General features: G+C 38.0%; 1 protein-coding gene and 1 long non-coding RNA gene across 3 annotated transcripts in view; one reads left to right on the plus strand and one right to left on the minus strand.

The window, feature by feature from the left end:
* LOC106095973 (serine protease gd) overlaps positions 1 to 14582 on the plus strand; it is a 277246-nt gene that overhangs the window by 37867 nt on the left and 224797 nt on the right. The gene's annotated exons all lie outside the window — the stretch shown is intronic.
* Positions 4970 to 14582, minus strand: part of LOC106095979 (uncharacterized) — a 74441-nt gene continuing 64828 nt past the window's right edge. The window contains exon 3 of the long non-coding RNA XR_001222836.2: positions 4970 to 4999. This is a non-coding gene — a long non-coding RNA (uncharacterized LOC106095979). The remainder of the gene's footprint in view (positions 5000 to 14582) is intronic.

Here is a 14582-nt window from a genome sequence, read left to right on the forward strand (position 1 = left end):
TCTCCTTCTTACACTGCAAGATTGTTTGTGACCTTTCCATCCTGGTTGTTATTACACTCATGTCATTTTTACTATCCGTAAAGATGTTCACACTCGAGGTCCACGCGTTAGCACCACACCACTTCATGAATCCCGTGATCGCCCGGATCTCCGTCTGCAGGTCCGTATTATGGTCAGGCAGTCTAAAACAGATCTCAGTTCCTGGGTTCTCAATTCAGACCCCCAGGCCCACTCTGTCCTTTAGCTTTGATCCATCCGAGTGACATGATCTTCCAGATGGCAATACTAGGGTCCCGTCAATCCAAGACTGTGCCGCTGGCAGCAGTGCCTCGCACTCGACCTCAAGGTTCATCTCAGGTATCCGATCATAAACCTTTTCACATTTAATCTCTATATCTATGAGTCGGATATTAGAATAGTCTCCAGTGCCCTAGTGGGCGTGGCCCTCATCGCTCTGCCTATGCCAAGACAACATGTTCTCTGAACCTGTTGTATGGTCCTTATGTTGCATTTTTTCTCCATAGCAGTCCACCAAACTACCGAGACGTAAAAAAGTATTGGTATAATCACGCTCCTGTGGATCCAGTGGACTAACCCTGGCCTCAGGCCAGGGCAAAATTTTGTCTTCGGACAATTACGAGAAATTTGCAGAAAAATTTCAATTTTCAGCAGATTTTTCTACTTAAAATAGCAGATTTTGTTTGCTGATTTAGCTGACCGAAATGTTTGCTAATACAGCAACCCTATTTTTGCTGAAACAGCGGTAATGTCTGCTTTCCCATTTTCAGCAGACAAAATCTGCTGTTTTTGCTGTTTTGAATAACAAATTGGGTTGAGTATACATATAGACTAGTCCGAACTGCGTTCCACACTGCGACATATATTAGGGAGAAGTTTTTACCCCATTTTTGTATGGTACCTCACATATGTCGTCAGCATTAGGAGAAGATAACCTACGCTGAAATGTTTTTCTGATGTTCTCGCCAGGATTCGAATCCAGACGTTCAGTATTATTGAAGAGGACGCTGCGCTACGGTGGCCTCCTTTAACCTGATAAATCTCCCATATTAGCCGATCTCCTGAATAGCCTTTTACGGCATCTAGAAGCTTCTACGGCATCTTTTGCCTAGTTGGACAGAAATTTGGTACATAATGTACAACTAGGTTCTTCAATAAAGGTAACTTTTGGTGACCCCATGCTGATGAATTCCCAAGATTCGGCCCAGCCGATTTAATTCACTACGGCCCAGTTTTTCACAATCGCTCACCATCAACACACAACGGTAATAAAAATAAAATGAAAATTACACAACAGCATCCTAACACAAATAGGGTGTTTATTTACTTTGCTTAAGTTTATTTTTTGTGCCATGATGTAAATTTTAGTAAATTTTTAGCAGAACCCATGGTGGTGGGTTCCCAAGAATCGGCCCGGCCGAACTTAGCACGTTTTTACTTGTTTACGGCTCATTTTTTCACAAACGCCCACCATCAGTATACAATGGCAAGCAAACGGTAACAAAAATAAAAGGTTGGTACCTTTTCCAAAAGGAAATAACACAGCAGCACCCTAACACAAATAGGGTGTTTATTTACTTCGCTTGAGCTTATTTTTCATCCATGATGCCCTTGTTGTCTAACTTTATGCATATAATTCGCGTGAAAAACTGGGGGCGATAGCGAAAAAATTCAATGAAAATATGAAAAGCATATAAAAGCTGAGAGTTAAATCTCTTAGTACACAAAGATGATGGAAAATTTCCATTTTCGTCACTTGCTTGCTATTCCTGTTGAATCTACAGTAACGTTCGATTTTATGCAACATCATGGTGACAATGGAAATACACGGTCATGTAGATACACATTTTACGTAGGCACATTGAGTTTTGTTGGCATTGCCAATTTTATGGCTTACATGCATGCTTATATGACCGCACACAACTAAACGTACGTATATTATGCCAATCAATCTACGAATTATGTATAGGAACAAAAAAATTTGATTTTTGTTTTAATATTTTTTATTTGTTTTAAAGAGATAAGACAGACGACGGAAGATTACTGCATGATAGAAATTTTTTGCAATAACATTTTAAAAATTAGAAAAAATATTTTTTCTACTTCGGAAAACTTTTTTAAAGCATTTCGGTTTTTCAACAAGCAAAAGCGTGCTAAGTTCGACCAGGTCGAATCTTGAGTACCCAACATCATGGATTCTGCAAAAATTAACCCTTGTCAACTCGGTTTGTATTTGAGTTTTTTTGAAACATTCAAATCGTGTATTTACTGATAGGTATTGGAGGACACAAGTGTACTTAGCGTACCAAATTTTAGCAACATCATGTAAAAATTAGTGCCTTTAAGGCTTCTAGGAGTGAAAGCCGGAGATGGGTTAATTTGGGGTCTATATATTGGGTTGCCCAAAAAGTAATTGCGGATTTTTTAAAAGAAAGTAAATGCATTTTTAATAAAACTTAGAATGAACTTTAATCAAATATACTTTTTTACACTTTTTTTCTAAAGCAAGAAAAAAAGTCAAATTCAATTATCGTTTTATATGGGCGCTATATCAGTTTATAAACCACTCCCAATCCTACTTGACACAAAAGTTAAAATACTGAGCAGAATTTTAACTTTACTCAAATTGGCCATTACAGAAAATTTATTCCTCTGGCGAACGCTGATTAGATGCCCAAACCTTTCGATCTTCTGCGCTTTTTTTTCCAATTTCTGACACCCAATTTCAAGATGTCACACTCAACTTGGTCACCTCATCCTTTTGGTCTTCCCCTTTTACATTTTCTTATATGGTCACCTTCAAAAGACTTCTTTGCTGGAGCTTCTTCATCCATTCTGACAACATGGTCTAGCCAACACAAACGTTGTATTTTGATGCGTTTAACTATGATATCGTTGTCATACAGCTCGTTATTCATACGACGCCTATATTCTCCATTAACGCAAACTTGTTCATATATTTTACGAATAATCTTTCTCTCAAACACTCCAAGCACTACCTCGTCTACTTTCACAAGTAACCATGCCTCAGAATCATATAACAACACGGGTAGTATCAGTGTCTTGTATAGTGTAAACTTCTTCTGTCGAGAGGTGGCCTTGTTTCTTCGTTTTATCTCAAAACTGGTGCTATTCGTTTCGGTTACGGCGGTGTCGAGGTAGATAAAGTCGGCGAGCCTCCCCCTTACCGTAATTTTCAAAAATGCCAGATCTCGGAGATGGGTACACCGATTGAAGCGAAATTTTTTATGCCACGTTATGGTATCTGAAAAACTCTACATCGGTATAACATTTTTAGGTCAAATATGGGGGGACGCCCCATCTTAAAACCCACATGAACGGACATGTTTACCGATTGAGACAATATGGGTATCAAACAAAAATTATTTAAGAGTAGAGTTAGAACAAGGTACACAAATTTCACCCTAAGTCTACGGGGGGGTCCCCCACCCCAAAAAAATCCCAATAGGACTCTGTCATCGCTTTGGGAAATATGGGAATTTAAAAATTTTAGTACAAATCTGACATACAAATTTATTTTTTGGTGTAAGGGGGTCCAGGTCTGATGGATTCAAGGGCCTTACGTTACTATGTTGTATTTGAATCGTATTTATTGCGAAAATGCCTCTATGATACAAACACCACATTTACCACGCTAGACAACCCTGTCTATTAGCTATACTTTTCCCAATGCAAGTGTTTTCGTGTAATGACAGAATTTGTTTGTCTGCGACAAGTACACTACTTCCAAGGTACACATAATTCTGTGAATCTGTTGGAAGTTGTATTGATGGCTTCGAAAGCTAGCAAATGGCAACGGCTCTCGCTGTTGCTCCGTGTGCCCAGGTTTGAATCCCGGCCGAGCTCCGCCCAATTTTTTCATTTTCAAATTTTTTACCTGCTAGGGCCATCATTAAATTTCACAATTTTTTCTTTGGTTCTCTTTTGAGACGAGTTCAATGATCGAAGATTTTCTTTGCAAATGGAAAAGGAAAGCCATAGCCAGATTTTATAAATCTAAAAAGCTGATAAACTTTTATGGAAATAAAATATTTGTTGGTTTTATAATTGTACGCACTTTTTCGTTGAAAAAGGAAAAGCACTTCTGAAATTGTTTGCATTCCCTTTTAAGAGCTATTTGCCTTGCTTTTTTTTCAGTAGAATCAATTAAGTTTTTTCAGAAGAGACAATAAACTGATGGCCGACCAAGTTCTGTTGATTTCGAAAGATGAGGGTTCAATTTTGCCAGAAATTCATTGAACTTGCATGCCGAAATTTGTGGAGATTATGAAAGTAATCGCAAAGTTTGATAAGTTATTCCATGCATTAGATATTCAATTTTTTAATATAAACACTCTAAATACCCATACCATACTAGTAAAAACGTTTTTGCTTCACTTTTTGCATACGTTTATTAGGATCCCAAATGAACCCCTGCTGCTAATGGCAATACAAAACCCATTCCCCATATGCTTCTACTACAATAACTTTGCATGCACAAATAGTGTGGTATGAAGGGAAAAGAAAAAGTATTAAGTATGACATCACTTACCTTATAAATTGACTTAGGATAATCCGTATGAAATCCAATTGTCAACTGTGACACAATTTTTCTTTTAGTTTTCTGCACTTATTGAATAGCATGATTTATGTATGGAATTGTGGGGTGAACATTTTCCATAAGACATTACTTGTGATGCCTTGGCATATGGTTGCTGTGTATAGTATAATTTTTTGTTTTTCTTTTTGGTTTCGGTCTTTTTTTTACTTATATTTAATTTGTAAATTGGATTTTCAGCTTTTGTTGTAGAGGAGGATAAGATGATTGGAACACTTATAAACAGACAACTTTTGAAAAATATTTTTTTTTATATATGTGTATAATTTCTTTGATTTTTTTTTGCTTTATTCAGCTTCAAATGAACACATTTTTGTGTTTTTTTTTTCAATTTTCAATAATTGTTTACTGATTTCATTTTTCCTGTAGAAATGAATATTTTATTAGCAATTTATCATAATTTATATATATTTTTTTCTATGGCACATAATTAATTCTGAAATAATAGTAGTAATTAATTAAATTTGTCACAAGTTCATTCAGGCATAAAAAGTGTTGTGGACATGTGATGATTGACTTCATTAATTTCAGGTTTAACATCACTCATACGCTGTCAGCAGTGAAGATGAATGCTTTCATTTGCTTTATTGAGGTAAATGAATTCATGAATGAAAACATGAATTCAACAAATCGTTCAATGATTACATATTAAGACGCATAGATTTTTATATCCTCCCCACATAGGAAGAAGAAAGAATATATTAATCAAGTCATTCAGTTTGTAACACCTCGAAATATTGATCTGAGGTACTATAGAGTATATAGATTCTTGATCGTCGATCTAGCCATGTCCGTCCATCTATCTGTTGAAATCACGCCACAGTCTTTAACAAGTAAGAGCGTGCTAAGTTCGGCCGGGACGAATCTTATATACTCTCCACCATGGATCGCATTTGTCGAACTCTATGCGCGGTATTTCTTTTTAGGCAAACAGAGAATATTGAATAATAACTGTTATGCTATTGGAGTTATATTAAGTTAAAGTCCGATTCGGACCATAAATGAATGATGTACATTGTAAAAGTCATTGTGTAATATATCAGTCCTCTCGCATAAGAATTGCGCCTTGTGGGGGCTCAAGAAGCAAAATCGGGAGATCGGTTTATATGAGACCTGTAACAAGCTATAGATCGATTCAGACTATTTTGGACACGTATGTTGATATTGTATGGTATATATTGGGAGGAGCCGTTGTACGAAATTTCTGACAAATCGGATAAGAGTTGCGCCCTCTAGACGCTCAAAGAGTCAAGATCCTAGATCAGTTTATATGGCAGCTATATCAGGTTATATACAGATTTGCGCCATACATAGCACAGTTATTGTCATAACAAAACACTTCATGCAAAATTTCAGCCAATTCGGATGAGAATTGCGCGCTCTATTGGCTTAAAAAGTCAAGATCCAAGATCGGTTTATATGACAGCTATACCAGATTATGAACCGATTTCAACCATACTAAGCGCAATAGTTTGAAGTGACACCAAGACACGTCGTGCAAAATTTCAGCCAAATCGAATAAGAATTGCGCCCTCTAGAGGCTCAAGAAGTCAAAACTCAAAATAGGTTTATATGGCAGCTATATCAAAACATGGACCGATATGACCCATTTACAATCTCAACCGACCTACACTAACAAGAAGTATTTGTGCAAAGTTTCAAGCGGCTAGCTTTACTCTTTCGGAAGTTAGCATGCTTTCAACAGACAGGCGGACGGACAGGCGGAAGGACAGGCGGACGGACCGACGGACGGATATGTCCAGATCGACATAAAATGTCACGACGATCAAGAATATACATACTTTATGGGGTCTCAGACGAATATTTCGAGTAGTTACAAACAGAATGACGAAATTAGTATACCCCCCAGGGTATAAAAATATACAAAAAAATACAATTTTTGACCATGAAAATTCCACTAAGGAACTGGGGCAAACTACACAGATCCTTTTTTTTCATAAGCAGGTTTAGTTCCTATAAGATGGGCTATATTGGACTTTATCTTGAAAAAGCACCCATATATACCGATCTGACTATTTAAGGTCTTTAGCTCATTAAAGCCACATTTATTATACGATTTCCCTGAAATTCGGGAAAGGGTGTTATGTTAGACATCTTGACATTCATACGGCCTAGATCGGTCCAGATTCTGATATATCACTCATATATACCCATCTCTTGATTTAACTTAACTTGGGCCCATAAAAGGCGCATTTTGTTTTCCCCAAATACATGGTCCCACATTTGGATATCAGATTGGTATTCTACTCCCAAATACCTTATTTTGAGCCCCATATTGCGAATGTCAGTAAATAATTGCTGTTTGTAGGGTGTTTTGGGGAAAGGTTAGACCCTCAGAAAATTGGTCCCGAAAGTGGGTATCAATTTCGTGCTCTACTCCCCAATACTTTTCATTTGAGCGCCACAATGACAAGATCGGTAAATATGTCAGTTTAAGGACACTGGAAACATATCAGCATTGTGCTCTATTCTCATATATCATTTAATTGAACCCCATATTGCCATTGGACTAAAAATTGGATATCAAGTTCGTTTTTTAATCTCATATATCTTTCATTTAAACCCCTCATTGCAAAAGTCAGCAAATATGTCAGGTTTGGCTCCACTCTCTTTAAGACCAAAATTGTCATGGTGAGTAAATACGTCCTATTTGGGGGTTGTTATGGGGGTGGGACGTTCCCTAGACAGTTGGTCCCGAATGTTGATATGAGATTCGTGATATTATCTCAAATTCTTTTCATTTTAGACCCATATTTCCAAATATGACCAATTTGGATGGTATTTTGGGGGATGGGAGGTCAATCAGTGACTTGCCCTAAAAATATGTATCAGATTCGTGTTCAACTCTAAAATACCTCTTATTTGAGCCCCATATTGCAATGGTCAACAAATACGTCCTATGTGGGTGCTGCTATGGGGGTTGGGTGGCCCCATAGGCACCTTTCTCCCCAAATATTGATATCAGAACATCTTCGATATGACCAGTTCTAGATCTTTAGAGTACACACCAAAGCCAACGTGGAACCATCCTGTTACCAGGGATATCGTAGTTCCAATCGGTTCTTTCAGGAATAGTGGTACAGTTGTTTTTATCAAAAAGCGGCTCAGGTAGGGTGTAATCCACACTGCCGTGGCCGCCACATGATCAATCAGAAAGCTCCCTTAACTTCACGGCAGTGGTCGCTGCAATTTGGGTAGCCACAATTTCCAGAGGCATAAGATGTAGCATTAAATTCAGTGCATCAGATGGTGTATTCCTTTGTGTATTGCACAAACAAGACAACATTGGAATCCAATTAAGTATTGAGCAGTAGGTGGATTTTTGAAGCGCCGTCCACCAGACCATAAAGCATAATAGGTCTGAAAACTGGCTCTCTTGCAGGTGTATAGGGCAAGAGTGGCAAGAGAACTAATTCAGTCTTGTACGGATTTATACCTAGACCACTTTCGGTAGCCCACTTTGCTGTTGCACGTAGAGCTTCCTGAAGTATATTCCTTAGAGTGCTGGGAAAGTTTTCCCCTAACCGCAATTGACACGTCATCAGCATACGCGAACGCTTTTACGCCTTTTTCTTGTTAATGGCTATATTCCAAAGTAGAGGAGACAATACACTTCCTTGAGGAGTTCCTCTGCTGACCCATCTTTTTAGATCCACAGAACCCAAGCCTGTCGGCTTGGAGTTGGTGCCTAGAAACTCCAACTCCTTCATGATTGACGTCGGTTTTACATTATTGAAAGCACCTTTAATGTCAAGAAATACTACCATTGTATATTCCTTGACAGCGAGAGAGCCCTCTATGTAGCCAACTAGGTCGTGAAGGGCTGTTTCAGTGGATTTGCCTTTGCTGTATGCATGCTGATGGGTTCCCAAGATTCGGCCCGGCCGATATTAGCACGCTTTTACTTTTTAAATATAAGAAAAAGTCACTCATAGAAGAAAGTTTGCTGAAAATAGCAAACACTGTCTGCTGCATATTAGTAGTTAATTTTGCTGTTATTAAAGCAGTAGTTCTGCTAATACAGCAGTTGTTCTGCAATTTCAGAGCAGCAGGCTGATTGATGAAAGGTCTGTTGTTTGCTGAAATTGACTGCTGCTTAGTTAAGAATGGGTTGTAAGAAGAAAATACAAAATACCAATATAAATGTGTGTCTCAGTGGATTTTTAAAATCCCCACTAAATTTAAACTTTCCATAATCTTTTTATACCCTCCACCATAAGATGGGGGAAATATTCGAAATATTCGTCTGAGACCCCATAAAGTATATATATTCTTGATCGTCGCAAAATTTTATGACGATCTAGCCATGTCCGTCCGTCCGTCCGTCCGTCCGTCCGTCCGTCCGTCCGTCCGTCTGTCTGTCGAAAGCACGCTAACTTCCGAAGGAGTAAAGCTAGCCGCTTGAAATTTTGCACAAATACTTCTTATTAGTGTAGGTCGGTTGGTATTGCAAATGGGCCATATCGGTCCATATTTTGATACAGCTGCCATATAAACCGATCTTGGGTCTTGACTTCTTGAGCCTCTAGAGTGCGCAATTTTTACCCGATTGGAATGAAATTTTGCACGACGTGTTTTGTTATGATATCCAACAACTGTGCCAAGTATGGTTCAAATCGGTCGAAAACCTGATATAGCTGCCATATAAACCGATCTTGGGTCTTGACTTCTTGAGCCTCTAGAGTGCGCAATTCTTATCCGATTGGAATGAAATTTTGCACGACGTTTTTTGTTATGATATGCAACAACTGTGCCAAGTATGGTTCAAATTGGTTCATAACCTGATATAGCTGCCATATAAACCGATCTTGGGTCTTGACTTCTTGAGCCTCTAGAGTGCGCAATTCTTATCCGATTGGAATGGAATTTTGCACGACGTGTTTTGTTATGATACCCAACGACTGTGCTAAGTATGGTTCAAATCGGTCTATAACCTGATATAGCTGCCATATAAACAGATCTGGGGATTTGACTTCTTGAGCTTCTAGAGGGCCCAATTCCTTTCCGATTTGGCTGAAATTTTGCATGACGTATTTTATTCTTACTTTCAACAACTGTGTCAAATAACGTTCAAATCTGTCCATAACCTGATATAGCTGCCATATAAACCGATCTGGGATCTTGACTTCTTGATTCCTAGAGGTCGCGATTATTATCCGATATGCCTGAAATTTTGTGTTTACGTGTTTATTATGGTCTGAATCGGTCTATTGCCCGATACAGCTCCCATATAAATCGTTCTCGCTATTTTACTTCTTGAGCCCCCAATGGGCGCAATTCTTATTCGAATTGGCTGAAATTTTACACAGGTCTCCAACATATAATTTAATTGTGGTCCGAACCGGACCATATCTTGATATCGCTCTAATAGCAGAGCAAATCTTTTCTTATATCCTTTTTTGCCTAAGAAGAGATGCCGCGAAAAGAACTCGACACGCTTTTACTTGTTTATTTAAATTTAGATCCGAAAGCCCATGCCAGTCATGTACACATAGGTAGAGCAATAACAAAAAATGCGAGCGAGTTCAGTCACATTTCGAAATGTATAGCAATGGATGGATCAGGTAGCTTCTTTACAGTAATATTCCACAAATTAAAAACATCTCTTCCGACATAATTTCTAAAGATATGCCGTAAGTAATCAAAACAAGTAACAGGCAAACGTGGAAATTAGCACACAAATTTTTGTTTAGCAGATATTTGTACTTGAAACAGCAGATTTTGTTTGCTAATTAAGCTGACCGAAATGTTTGCTAATTCAGCAGCCCTATGTTCGCTGACACAGCAGTAGTGTCTGCCATTCCCATGTTCAGCAGACAAGAATTACTGTTTTAGCAAACATTTTTGCGGTTTTAAATAACAAATTTAATTGAGAGTGATAATTTTGATTACAAATATAAGCACATTTTTGTTCTGTGTATTGTAAAAGAGTGTAAGTCGTACCTGGGTGGGTAAGTATATATTATAATAGCTGATCCGGTGTGCTTCGCTACACCTTTAAGTGTTTGCAACCCCCTTTGACATGGTTCAAATTTGAAAATAATTTATATTTGTATTTAACTCTCAAATACCTTTCATTAAAAGTCCGTATTGCAATGTTCAGAATACATGTCCCTTTGGGGCAAATTATGGAATGGGGCTTCTCCCTGGGAATAGACACAAAATTTTTGCGTATGTTTCGTTTTATACACTCAAATGCCTTTCGTGTGAGTCCCATATTGTCCCGATCGATCTACATGTCTTTTTGGGGTAGTTTTTGGGATAGGGTGTCCCCTCTGGGACTTGACCTCAAATGTTGATACTAGGTTCGTATTTCACTCTCAAATACCTATCGTTTGAATCTCATATTGTCTTGATTGATAATCCAGTCTGTTTGGGTGGAATTTGGAAATGGGACGTTCCTCCATACTATTGGGTTGCCCAAAAAGTAATTGCGGATTTTTTAAAAGAAAGTAAATGCATTTTTAATAAAACTTAGAATGAACTTTATTCAAATATACTTTTTTTACACAGAAGAAAGAATGCAATTACAGAATCATATGAAAAATCCGCAATTACTTTTTGGCCCAATATTTGACCCCAAAGTTTTGTACCAATTTCATGATTTGGGTTACCATAAGCCTGCAAAGCAAATTTCGCTTAAATCGGTGCATACATCTCCGAGATATGGCGGTTTTGAAAATTGATGTAAGGGGGAGGGTCCGCTCCCCCTTGGTAAATATCCCAAGGGGGATATTTTTCTTTGCCAAATTAGAATATCTTTACATTGAATTTTACATTGAAAAAAAAAACATAAGCATATGAGAATGAACATTTCAAAGAAATTGGTCTTCATTTAAGTGTGTCATTCCAATTTATTCGTTCAGTTTTTAAGATGAGCTTTTCTTGAATTTCATTGAAACTTGAACTGTCCGAAATCTTCAGCTCTAGCTTAACTTTCTAACACAAACATTCCCCTTCATAATTCTTGCATCTTTGCCCAAGTCAATGCCAATTTTTCAAAGAAATTTCCCCCATTTGTACTAATAACCTGAAATCTCTTTTGTGCCTCCACCATATACATAGCTCTCCAAAGTGCTTAATGGATTCTGGGATACAAAAGAAAGATCTCTGCCTTCTGAATATGATTTGTAGTGGTGGTCATTTTGTCAAATTCTACTTGTTGCTAGCCTTGGTTATCTCATCCATTTGCAGTAGTTCATACTTTCTCTATGCCAACAGCTATGCCTGTCCTTAGCCATGCACATGCATTCAATTGCAGTTTGGAAATAGAAGTAGGAACATTTTCAAAGAGAGGCTTTCAATAAATTAATAATAGCTTCATAAAATCAAAAGCATAAACCATACCAACCATAAAACGTACTGTCAATAGGTATTGTCCTGTTCTCTTTGGCATGTGCAGAAGGAGATGATGAAAGTTTAGATATTTTTTTGTCCTGTTTCCTTTCAAATGTCATTCAGTAACAAAAGTCCTATAAAATCCTCTTTCAAAAGAATAGAGCAAGAGGTGTACAAAAGAGTGAGGCAAAATACAAAAACATTTCTGTTATGCTTTCTCCCTTTACACTTTTTTTCTTCGAGTTCTATTTTCAGTTTGTAAGTTGGCTTAATTCCTTTTTTGCTCCTGGTTTTTTTTTCCTTTGCTGGCTGTCACCTTTTGGTGAATGCCAATTTTAGGTTGACTTTGAAGGCTGGGCTGGGTGATGTTTGGGGAGTGAAGAGAACAAAGACCTCCGGGAGAAGGGCGGAAAACATGACAAGTTTAAAATTGATAAAAACCTTGACAATATGTTGCACCTGTTGTTTTGTTGGGACACCCAGAGGGAAACGTTTACATCGAAAGATTTCAAATTAAAAGATAATATTGAGTTGAATCGAAGGACTTAAGCTGCAAAGAATAACAGACTTAGTTGACAAAAAAGGACAAGGGTTGAGAAAGCCAATAAAATACAATATATAAAAATGAATGTTTGCAATGAATTTTGCTGTAAAGGTAAGGTACATGTGAAAAATTATCCATGTGTTTTCAAGCTGGAAAATCATGTTTTTACTTGCGGCACACTACAACATTCTTCTTTTATTGTTGTTGTTAATAAGCTTAGATTTAAAAGCTTACCGAAACATCTTACAAGAGAGTAGCACTGATTTTTGTGGTCAGATATATTGGCAAACATGTGTAGAATCAAAAATTTAATGTTCTATCCATTATTGTGTAAAAGAAAATCTCTCTTCCTCGCAAATATTGCTACATATTGTTGTATTGTATAAAAAATGTATCGAAAATAAGCAAAAGCGCGTTAGGAATTTAATTGAAAATAAAATCGTTTTTAATTAAAAAATTAATTGATTAATAAATGTATGTGGATCATACTAAGCGCATATTTGGGAAGCCGAAACAAAACTACTGGAAAATTTTTAGCCCAATAGTATAACAATTTCGTCCTATAGAGGCTCCAGAGGCCAAAACGAAAATTCGATTTTCATGGGAGCTATATAAGGAATTAAACCAATTTGGACAACACTTGGCACAGTGGTTGGAGGTCATAGTAAAACAATTCGTGCAGAATTCCATCTTTAGTTACTGCACTCATTCTAAAATCTCTGACACCAAGTTTCGGGGTGTATCCCACCACTTGATCTTTCCATCGGGCTTTTGGTCTTCCCGGTTTGCTTGTACCACAGTGTTTGCCTTCAAAAGACTTCATTGCTGGAGCTTCTTCATCAATTCTGTCAACACGACCTAGCCAACGCAGCCCTTGTATTTTGATACATGTAACTATGCTAACGCCGTCAAAAGGCTCATGCAGTTCGTGGTTCATACGTCGCCTGTTTTCTCGATTTACGCAAGCTGGTCCATATATTTTACGAAGAATCTTTCTCTCAAACACTCCAAGCACTGCCTCATCTGCTTTCACAAGTACCCATGCCTCAGAACCATATAACAGCACGGGTAGTATTAGTGTCCTGTATAATGTAATCTTCGTCTGTCGAGAGGTGGCCTTGTTTCTAAACTGCTTTCTTAGACCAAAATAGCATCTGTTTGCCAGTGTTATTTTTCGCTTTATCTCAAAACTGGTGTCATTCGTTTCGGTTACGGCGGTGCCGAGGTAGATAAAGCTGCTGATTACCTCAAAGTTGTGGTTCCCAACTTTCACCATTATCTTTATCTGCTCGGTTGTGCAAGGCTTTTTGGGAGTTGAAACCATCCGTTTAGTCTTATCTCCATTTACTGCCAGACTTATCTTTACTGACTCTCTTTCGATTCTTTCAAAGGCTGCAGTTACTATTTCCGGTGACCGACCTATGATGTTGATGGCACCGGCATAGGCAAGTAGCATGTGTTCTCTTGTGATTAGTGTGCCATATCTATTCACATTTGCATATCGTATAATTTTCTCCAGCAGGATATTAAGGAGATTCCACGATAGGCTGTCTCCTTGTCTGAAACCTCGTTTGGGTTCGGAGAGATTCTTTCCTATTCTTACTGAGGAATGGGTAACAGTAACTTTGCAGGGATACCAACCTCAGATATGGCTTGAAATACCTTTGAACTTAAAAGGGGTATCAAAAACGACTTTATAGTCAACAAAGAGATGATAGGTGTTGATTTGTCCTTCTCGGGTCTTTTCCAGGATTTGGCGCAGTGTGAATATCTGGTACAGGTTGGATTTACCAGGTCTAAACCGCATTGTTAGGGCCCAATTATTTCACTGACTTTAGGTTTTAATTTCTCACACAGTACGCTCGAGAGTATCTTGTATGCGATGGGCAGAAGACTTATTCCTCTGTAGTTGGCGCAATCCGTCTTGTCTCCTTTCTTGTGTACGGGAAATAAAATGCTGAGGTTCCAATCACCGGGAATGCGTTCTTTCAGCCAGATTGCGCAGATAAGCTGATGCATACGCCTTATCAGCGTGTCGCCTCC

This window comes from Stomoxys calcitrans, chromosome 4 (genome assembly GCF_963082655.1).
Source record: "Stomoxys calcitrans chromosome 4, idStoCalc2.1, whole genome shotgun sequence".
Taxonomy (NCBI): Eukaryota; Metazoa; Arthropoda; class Insecta; order Diptera; family Muscidae; genus Stomoxys; species Stomoxys calcitrans.